Here is a 10,449-nt window from a genome sequence, read left to right on the forward strand (position 1 = left end):
TCCCGGGATCCGGTCTTTTGACCGTCGTCTCTCTCTGTCAGTGTGTCTGTGACACTCGTAGAGAGACTCCTCCGTGCCTACGAAGAGAACCAACAATTGATTGCCAATTCTTGAACGTTGTTGTTCTTACAGTGGCGGAATCGAGCTGCTACCAAATTATCGCTTTCAGGAAATAATAATTTTTGACCAATGCAGTTCTTAATTTTAAGATTTTGTTGATATAATATACATTTGTGATGCAAAAATCATTTAAAATAAATGCATGTGTCACAATATTAATAATTATCAGCCAATATTATCTCTTGAAAAAGGTAAAAAAGATTTTATTATAGGTCTCTTTTGTTTTTGTAAATGAAATTAAGTTAAAAGTTGAATAAAATATTAATAAAAAAAAATATTTTTTATTATTTATTATTTTGAAATTTAAAAAAATTGAATTGTTTATTTTATTTATGTGTAAATTTAAAAAAAATTATAATGATTAAGTGAAATAAAATTAGATGAGTTATGAAGAGTTGTGAAAACGAGACCTTAATCATTTGTAATTCTGGATTTTCAGATTTTTGAGATACCAATTTAATTTTCTAAATTAAAAACAATATCCATTTTATTTCTTAATTTTCTTATTTAAAAACATAGACAACATTACTTAAAAAACACTTGAAATTGCTTTTATTCCCTCCAAGAAAAAAACTATAAATGTCGAGATCAGATCCTCCCCCATGCGCTAGCTAGGTGGGGCTCTGCGGTGGAAATCTCCCATCGCCAGGCCAGCATGAGTTCTTTTATTTTTTGTTAGAGGCCGGCATAAATCCTTTAGTCCAAATCAAAATGGGATGTAAGACAAATTTTTAATTCCTAGCTACAACCTTTTTCAAAATTTAAATCCAAAGATGAGATTTAACTATTCGAGATTGTACCTTACGCCAAATCTCCACGAATTACTGTTCACATGATCATGATTGGAATACCATGCACTAGGTTAACCTACGATAAAAAAACTACTAAAAATGGCGAAGATTTTGTGCATGTTAGCCAAGAATTACATATTAATTTCAAACCAATAGTACTTTCTATACCTGAGATCATAATTACTTATTTTGGTATAAAAGTTTAAGCGAATAAAAAGAGATAATTTATATATATATATATATATATATATATTTCTTAACATGCAAATTCTCTAGATCAGTCTTATCCTTAACATCATGTGAGTCTACCACTTGAAATATTTTAAATGAAGTGGAACACAAGATATATAAGGTTCGAATTCAAAATTTCTATTATAATACTATATAAAATTATCATTTATCCAAAAAATTTAACACAACTTAATTCTTAAACATTACAAATTAACAATGCCCACACCCAACGTTTATGGTTTACGTAAATAATATTTAACGTAATAACTTTTTATATATATATATATCATGATCATCATGTGTATATATAATTTATATATATATATACATATACATTAAAGAGTAACCCTCAAAGCTCTTACACCGATTATAAAAAGTATTTTCCTTCCATAAAAGAGAATTATTCATAAAATTGGAAGTACCGTTTCTGATGTGTATCACACGCCACATGAATCTGATGTGTCAAATCGGTCTAACTTAAAGTCCGATCCAACTGAAATCTCTGAGTCCTTCTCTCGTGAAGCCTCTCCTCCCTTCAGAAATCCCTCACAAAAATACATCCTCCCCTATGAAAAATTCCTCTCCTCCCATGAGAAATCTCTCACCAAATCCCTCTCCCCCCGTGAATGAGACTCTCTCCCTCTGAATCCCGCTCCCCCTGCAATTTTCCAGTGAACCAGTGAAATTAAGGCCAATCGGAAGGGTTTAGAAACGAAATTTGAAGACTTGCAGTCGACTTTCTTTGTTTCGTTGCATGGAGATCCAATTGCAATTGACCTGAGGTTGCATCTTTTAGATGTTAGTGAGGTGTTTGACGAGATCCAATTGCAATAGACCTAACACAGTGGTTTTATTCCAGAGAATCATTGTAATCTTGTCTGATTTGTGTATGTTGTATGGGGTTTATAGATTGACTAAGGATTTGGATTCAAAGAGGAGAACTTTGATTTGGGTATTGGTCGTTTGGTCCCCAATGCTTGTGATTGTGGACTATGTAGGCATGTCCATTTCTAGTACAATAGATTTCTGTTGGGTTCTTGTTCATATCACCTCCATATTTGGAAGAAGGGAAGGAGTACTTTATGGGTGAGTTTTTTTGAAACGCATGCGTTTCACTGAAAAATAAAAAATAAAGTCATATCACCAGTTTGTGTGGTGTATGTGAGAAAGAGGCATATGAGTATAAGCTCTCATATATACATATATATATATATATATATATTAAAGAGTAACTACGTTAATGTGGGGTACTTTACAAAATGTGAAGTTATGAATGAGATATATATCATGTCTGAGAAAATCTTGCAGTTTATAATAATTATCACTTCAAGGGATTCCAATGAGAACATTTTAAATATAGTTTATAAATAGTAATCGTTAAAATTTTTGCAACGGATAATCATTTCCAGGCTGCAGGGCAGTAATCGAAAATTAACTGATTATTTTAATATATAAATCTAGGTGTTCTTGGATATAGTTACCGTCTGATAACAAAAAATACGTACTCATGGAACATCAATACTCAATACATCCTAACCTAAAATTCTATCAAACTACTGGCTCTAATTGAAAGGAACTAACCTAGTCCTAGTTGTGCTTCCAAAAGCTGCATAACTTCCACATGGGAGGCCGCACTTGGGTTGAAACCTCTAATTGGACCAAAATCCTTAAGCTACTCGAGCCGGAACGGTTTGGCTAACGAGAGTACCTCAAGTACTTTCACTACTATTCTTTATTTTATTATTATTTTTTACTTACTTTTTCTATTATTCATTATTTTTCACGTACTTTTTATTACTATTCAATATTTTATTATTATTTTTTCACTACGATTCACAAATATTCTCAAACACTTTCAATCCAAATTGAAGACCACTGTCTTATTAGTTCTATAAGAGCATCATATTTGTTGATGCATTTTCCCGATGGGATCGGAGCCCAACAATAAGATTGAATGACCCACCATGATGATTTGGGCATTGATACCGTGCTCAAATGCTCATCCATGAAATGATTAGTAAAAAAAAACGTATATAAAGAGAGAGAGGCACAAAGATTATTTATGCGGTTCAACATAAAGTCTAGGTTCATGGATCGTTTGAGAGCGAAATCTACTATATTTGATGATTTTATAATCTTTTATGACCTCTCGTAGCTTTCAATACAATGAAGGAAATAGGGTTGAAGATAGGGGTGTAATTGAGCCGAGCAGAGGGGTGTAATTGAGCCGAGCAGAGTTGGTCTTTGACTTGTCGAACTCAAAATTTTTATTTTTCTTTGTTCGAACTCGACTCGGTAAGCTAGATTTCCAACTCGAACTCGAGCTCTAGCTTGTCTATTTTGAATAAGGTTTAATAATTAATAAATTAGATAAATAAAAACTAAAAAATAAAAAATAAAAAATCTAATATTAGATTTGTACAACTAACAAGTAGAACCTCTATTGAATTATAATATTTTAAAAAATTTTAAATAATTAATATCTAACTAGTTTGTATTTATCCATAATAATAATATATTATATCTCTAGAAAAATTATTAATATATACACATAATATGATATCATATATCTATTTCAAATATGGTTATCACATACTAGTATATGAAATTATTAAATCTTATCGACTAATTATTGTACAAATTATAAAATATAACTATAAAGTATATTCAATATATAGACATAAATAATTAGGTTACATATTATATATTTAATTATAAAAGTGTTATGTTTATATTATTAGCTAATATATATATTTATATATTTATCAATATATGAATGAGTGTTAATTGAGTCGAACTAACGAGTTGACTCAGGCATAAATGAGCGGGTCTTAACAAGTTTTAGCAGAGTCGAATCGAGTTTTGTCGAGTATGTGTAATTTACTAATCGAGTAGGTATCTACTTTTACGGGCGATCTTCTTTTTTCATGAATCGAGTTTAACTGGACGAGTACCGAACGGGCTATCGAACATGCTGGTTCATTTACAGCGCTAGTTGAAGGGAGATGGAAGAAGATGTTTTCTTTCTAGAAAGAGAAAGAGCTAGCCCCACGGGTTGTAGAGTCTTTCCTTGTAGAGTTGCTAAGATGTCCTGCGTTTGTAGTGAGATCCTTGTTTATATAGATCTTCTCCATTTTTTAGAGTAGCTGAGTTGTACTTGTCTTGTGTCACTTTCACATATTTATATATATCAATCAACCTCTCTAGACTTTATCTCTTCCTTTTATTCCAATGGACATAATCCTAATTTATTTTATATCCAACAACCTTCATTTATATTTTCAAAGCATCTAATAATTTTTCAGATGTCTAATATTATATATTATGGAACCTATTTAGAAACACCTATCTCATAAATATTGATAACTCGAGCCCAATGAAGCTAAAATGTGTGTCGACATTTGATCTAAGAACTAGTACTACTCGTCTATCATGTGAAAATCACTTCTCAATATATTTGCAATACTAATAAATTGAAAATAAAAAATTTAAAAAACAAGAAAACTAGGCTTGCACGGTAAACTACCACCCATTTTAATAATATTATTTTCCAATAATTGGCCTTGGACTCCGGCACGTACCTGGTCTAGTCTCCAGGAGACTACCGTGACACTGCCAAAAAAATAAAGTACATATATGCATGCAAACTTAATTCAATTAATTATGGTGATATACATATTATGAGTGATGAAACCTTGCAGAAAACTGAATTCAATATTATTGAAAAGTTAGCCATATATATATATATATATATATTTATACATACTAGCAGTGGTTTAACGGGCAAAGCACGTTTGCCACGTTTACCTAATTGAAAGAAAAACTAAAATTTTTTAAAATAATATATCCAAACAGCAAATAAAGTGTGGCTGAACCTTAAATGCAGTACAAAATTTTAAATAATTGAATTAGTTGTTAGTTCACAATCATCAAGATTGAAAGAGTACATAAGATATATTAGTAAATAACCTAATGCATAGGAGCATAAAACCTAATATAAGCAAGCATCTATGAATTTTCATTTTTCTTTACTTTAATAAAAAGAGTTTGTTCTAACCGCAGAATTTTCTATAAAAAAAATTTCTCTACATTTCCTTTGGGTTGATCATCTGTACGTGAAAGATCAATTACAATCATGTGTTAAAAGCTTTGCATGGAAGTTTCAGCTCTACAAGTTAATCATATTTGACGGTAGAGATCAATGCATGCATGTCATGTTATCTCCAACTATGTAGAAGATGTAGCGAGCTCGTATGAAGCAAATCCACTCTCTATGTTCCTGCTCTCACATTCTTTCATCATTAAAGTAAGCCTCTTATATTTTGGAAGCCCAAAAAATATTATAATTGTAGAAAATTATTTTATCTAAATGATTTAGTTAATTAAGAATATTATAAGATTTAAATTATGTTAAAAACTCTAGTTATTTATATGGTTTTATTTTCTTAAAAACATTTAGCAAAACTTCATCATTTATTTAATGATAAAAGATTAGTATTTTATAAATTAATGTTGATTTTAAATGTATGATATGATATTTATTTTTTAATTATCTATTTTAAGTGAGTTTATTTAAATGTATGATTTGATTTACCGTTGGATCAAATCTAGAGACTCAAGATGAAGGGTTGAGATTTAAAGGTTCAAACCCTAAGTTTTCCCCTATTCCCTCTCTCTCCTCCCTCCCTCCAGCTGCATGCCCCTTTCCCCCTCGATCTCTCTTCTCCTCGGCTCCTCCTAGCACCACCGGCCTTCGTTGCTGCTTCACCACCAAGTCCAATCACCGGCGACCTTTCCAACGCCAATCTCCTCCCCACAGACACCTCTCTCTCCCCGTAACAGGCCGAAGCCTGTACCCTCTCTTCCTCTCCCTTTGATTTCCCTCCATCGCGCCGCCATGAGCAACTCCTCCCACAAGCTTCGACAACCACCTCTTCCCCACAACGTGGCTCCTCGACGCAGCTCCCGTAGCTCCTCCCTAGCCCCACCACGCAGTGCCTCTACACGCACAGGTTTCTCCCAGTGGCGTCGCCGTTAGCCAAGCCCACACCACCGCACCACTACGACGGCATAGATCCGCTGCCTACAGCCCACAACGCAACCACCAGCCTTCCACGGCACCTCCCCTGCTCCTTCCATGCCCAGCCGAGCCTCTACCTCTCCCATTTTGTGATTTTATAAATTTGTACATTTTGTAATTTTGTAGAATTAGAATGATTTATGGTGAGTTTTTGATCATTCTACGGTGATTTTGAGATGATTCACAGTGAGTTTGGTCTGTACTTGCTGTAATTTTATGATTTGTTGTGGTGATTTTGTGATCCGTTAGGATAATTTTGAGAAGAGTATTGCTATGAGGATGTAGAGAAAGACCAAAAAGAAAAATAGAAAATAAGAGTACTATTTATTACTGTTTATTAAACAATAAATACTTTTTAAGTATAAGAAGATATAATTGATTGATACGGCCTCTGATGATCTGATCTGTGAAGGTGGACCCCTCTGATTTCGGGTCCATCAGTTGCAATTTCAACATGAATACGAAGCCCCATGTGATTACAAGCAGCTTGATGGTGATGCATGTTGAACAACACCACCACCATTTAATGCATTTACTACATACCCCGGCCCTTTGCCATTATTTACGACTGCAATGGCTTTCACGTCGTTTTCAATTATTCGATCATTTCCTTGCGAGATCGAGTTCGATCGTAGTAATTGTATAAGAAGGTTAAAGCCTTAAAATGCTTGAACTTTTCTAACGTAATATCCTTTTTTGGACTGTATACAAGATCTGCGAAGCCTAAAAATGCAAAAAGTTTAGTTTGCTTTTCTACGCGTCATTCTTTTCAGACATTGCAAACTTGTCGTCCCGGGTCTATAAATTACATCATCACTCGTCTGATCAGTTTCGACTATGAAAGAAATTAACATATATGATTGCAAAGGATGCTTTAGCTTTCGTGTTCAAACTTTCTCACGAGAGCGTCAATCAAATGCTTCATATCGACATGAAAGTAAGAAACATATCATCATGTCCAGTCATATCTCATAATCTTATCTATTTTTATGGAGGGGGTTTATGGTTCAATATTTGGGAGCGACTTTTTATGGTTCTAAAATTTTCAATGCGAACAGGAAAAAGAAAACGTTTGGACGAAGAAAAGGTCAGGAAGGAGAAATTGGAAAATAAAATCGCTTGTCAGTTTATTTTCTGTCAATTTACTCCCCTGTCGCTTGGGCTCTTCCTTCAATATTATGTATACGGGCTTCTTCAATATGCACGTATATATACCAGCTCTCAAGTTATTTATGTATTGGTTTTATTCTTCTGCATGTTGTGGGGACGGGCAATCCAGTACTTGGCCTGGCCTGTACTGCCTATTTTCTATTTGTCTATAGAAGCGTCAGGGCTCAGGTCTTCCATTAGGAGAATATCTGCTTAATTCTCAAAATGAGTGGTCTGAGTCAAGTCTACAACAACGACTTAGCAGATTTATAAGATCCATATAAATTAGGGTGTCCATTTTATCATCTGCATATATAATTTCTTGGCTGATCAATGCCCATCACCTGAAGGCCAGAGGCGCTAGCTGTGTGGAGGTTTCCTTGTGTACTGAGAAGTGGAAACAGGTTTTCCTTTCTTAATGATAAGCTTACTACTAAAACTTCATTTTATATGCATCATCCTTGTTTGTATGAGATCGATGTATATCTATATGAGTTTTGCAGTCAAAATGGAAAAATACGGGTAAATAGGGGGAGGGCGATACGCATACACCATAAGTAGTACTCCCAGCTACTACGATCTATGGGTCGATTAAACTAGAAAAGTTGAAATCATTAAGGAAAAGGACGCTAGCTAGGCAGGGTCTACAGTAGAATCTCAGTCCGTCTCCGAGTCTCTGACTTACTCAGATTCAGAAGCATTGGAGCCTAGGTCAGATCTGATAGCTTGCTTTTGAATTAGTAGCAGAACGTTCCATCCATGCAAACGCGCGCATTGCAACTAACAACGGGAAAAAGGGTGCACGAGTGGCCCATGCATAGACCACGCTGATCAGGTACTGCAGGCTGCAAAAGCCTTTTGCTAAGACCTAGTCAGTCAGGGCAGGCAGGCTCTTGACATGGCAACATCAAGAGTTCTCGAGAGGTGAAAATGAGAGTCTCATGGGGTTTTGGATAGATGGAGAAAGCTGCATATATGGGGCCCTTGTCTTGACAAAATATGGGCATGTGGGTCCGACCTCTTTTAGCTGGGCCACCCATCGACTCCTTAGGGTAATACGATGAACGGATCGGATCGATGATGGATGAATAGATGATGACTTTTCGGGGGGAGAGAGAGAGAGAGAGAGAGAGGACACTTTCCCTTCCTCTTTTTGAAGCGTGGATCATTGATCAGCTTGATAGCGTTAAATTGGAAGGAAAAGGAGTCGAGCCCCAAAAGTATAAATTAACTATAAAGACATTGTAATTGTGCTATCTTTTTTCTCTTTAACATTCCATAGATTTGGTTATTTAATTATAGATGAGTATAACTATTATATATTTTTAGAAGAGTTATGCTTCTTTTTTTCTTGAATATGTGCAAATGATGTTGGATTTTAGACCTAGAGTGTAATACCTTGATTGAGTACATGAGTGAGATGATTGAGATTTCACAATATATATTATCTAAAAGTGAGAAGTTCCTACGCTTTATAACGACTTTAGAAGATCCACTAATCGATAATTTTAGGGGTAGTTTGAAGATAAGGTTAATTGATTGGATCTTAACTAACGCAATGCTAACAGTTTTTTCTTTTTTGTGGAATTGTGTTGTTCTCCTCAGCTTTACATGGCGGATCAACTCTAAGGCACGTTCCATTGGTAGTTGTTTTTCCTTGGCAACCTAAATGTATGTAATATGTTCTCCAATCAGTCATGTGTCTTAGGGATCAATTGAGGAGGAAGTAGATAATTAAAAGGGTAAGATGAGTACTGCATGCATTAGTAATTGTCAATTGGCCAAGTACTGTACTACGTTTTTTTTTTAAGCACATGACGATACTCCAATTTTATTGATTGCCCTAACTTATAGCGTAGAAAAATCGCGGTTACAACAAGATACCTGGAGATACAAATAATCAAGAAAACCAAAACGCCCAGGCATAAAAAAATTAAACCATCCAAAAAAAAAAAAAAAAACTAAATAACAAAACAATACTGGGTAAAACCAAAAGTAGACAAAATAACAACCCTAGACAAGGACAAAGAAACTTGCAAGAAAAAACACATGCAAATGAGAATAAATAAGACAATTAAATTACAAACAACTTACCAGAAAAACCATTACGAGATCCGCAAATAAGGTAAACTAATTCTGTCCATGCGAACAAGACCTCTGAGGCGACTAGGCAACTCACCAGACCAGTCCAAAGTTAAACCACTAGCTCCCCTCTGAGCAAGAAAATCAACCATGACATTACCTTCACGAAAAATATGATGCACTCTATACTCCAAGCAGTTAAAATAACCGTGTAACTCATCTTAAAAATTCTCTAAATACCAGATAATTACAACCACCTTTGGCGAGCCAATTAACCAACAATTGAGAATCAGTCTCAATTTCAACCCGAACAAAACTCAGATGATAGCACCTACGAACACCTTCCAGCAAACTGCGCATGACATTGTTACGCTTTTTGTGCGGTTGAGGATGCAGGTTAATGTAGCTAGCTGCAGCTTGGATAGCAATTATGGGCAGTCCGTGTCCTTGTGAGAATATATAGTACTGTTTTTCAATTTCTAAGCCTAATGTCTTAGATTTTGATAAGATCATGGATGAAGGCTGTTTTTTCTTTGCTTAATTAGCAGGTGTAGGCTGATCCATTAATTGGAAAACTTTTTTGAGATCCATAGATTTAGGAGTGATCCTCGGGGGATTCTGAGATCACATAGCTGCTGCATGCGAAAGTCAAACTGTTTCTTACGATAACATGATCGAAGTTGAGCGCGCGCCTTATAAAATTTCGTCGGCAGAATGTATGTCTATTTTAAGTATACTCAATTATGGCTTTTGATCGATGGGGTTTCTTTGGTCTAGACCTTTCTTATTTGTCGGGCAGGCTGATCAATCGCATCCTGTAAAAGTTCTTCGTGAATTAATTGTACGTACTAATGTTCCTTTTTTTTTTTCCTCAGTCTAACTTATGCTGACTCGCCCAAGGAATATTATATAGACGTTTTGAAATTCTTGATCGTCAAGATTATCGTTTGATGCGACAACTTTAACGGCGACAAGAAGGATGCATGTGTCGTTTTT

The sequence above is a fragment of the Juglans regia genome, chromosome 3, assembly GCF_001411555.2.
Source record: "Juglans regia cultivar Chandler chromosome 3, Walnut 2.0, whole genome shotgun sequence".
Lineage (NCBI taxonomy): Eukaryota > Viridiplantae > Streptophyta > Magnoliopsida > Fagales > Juglandaceae > Juglans > Juglans regia.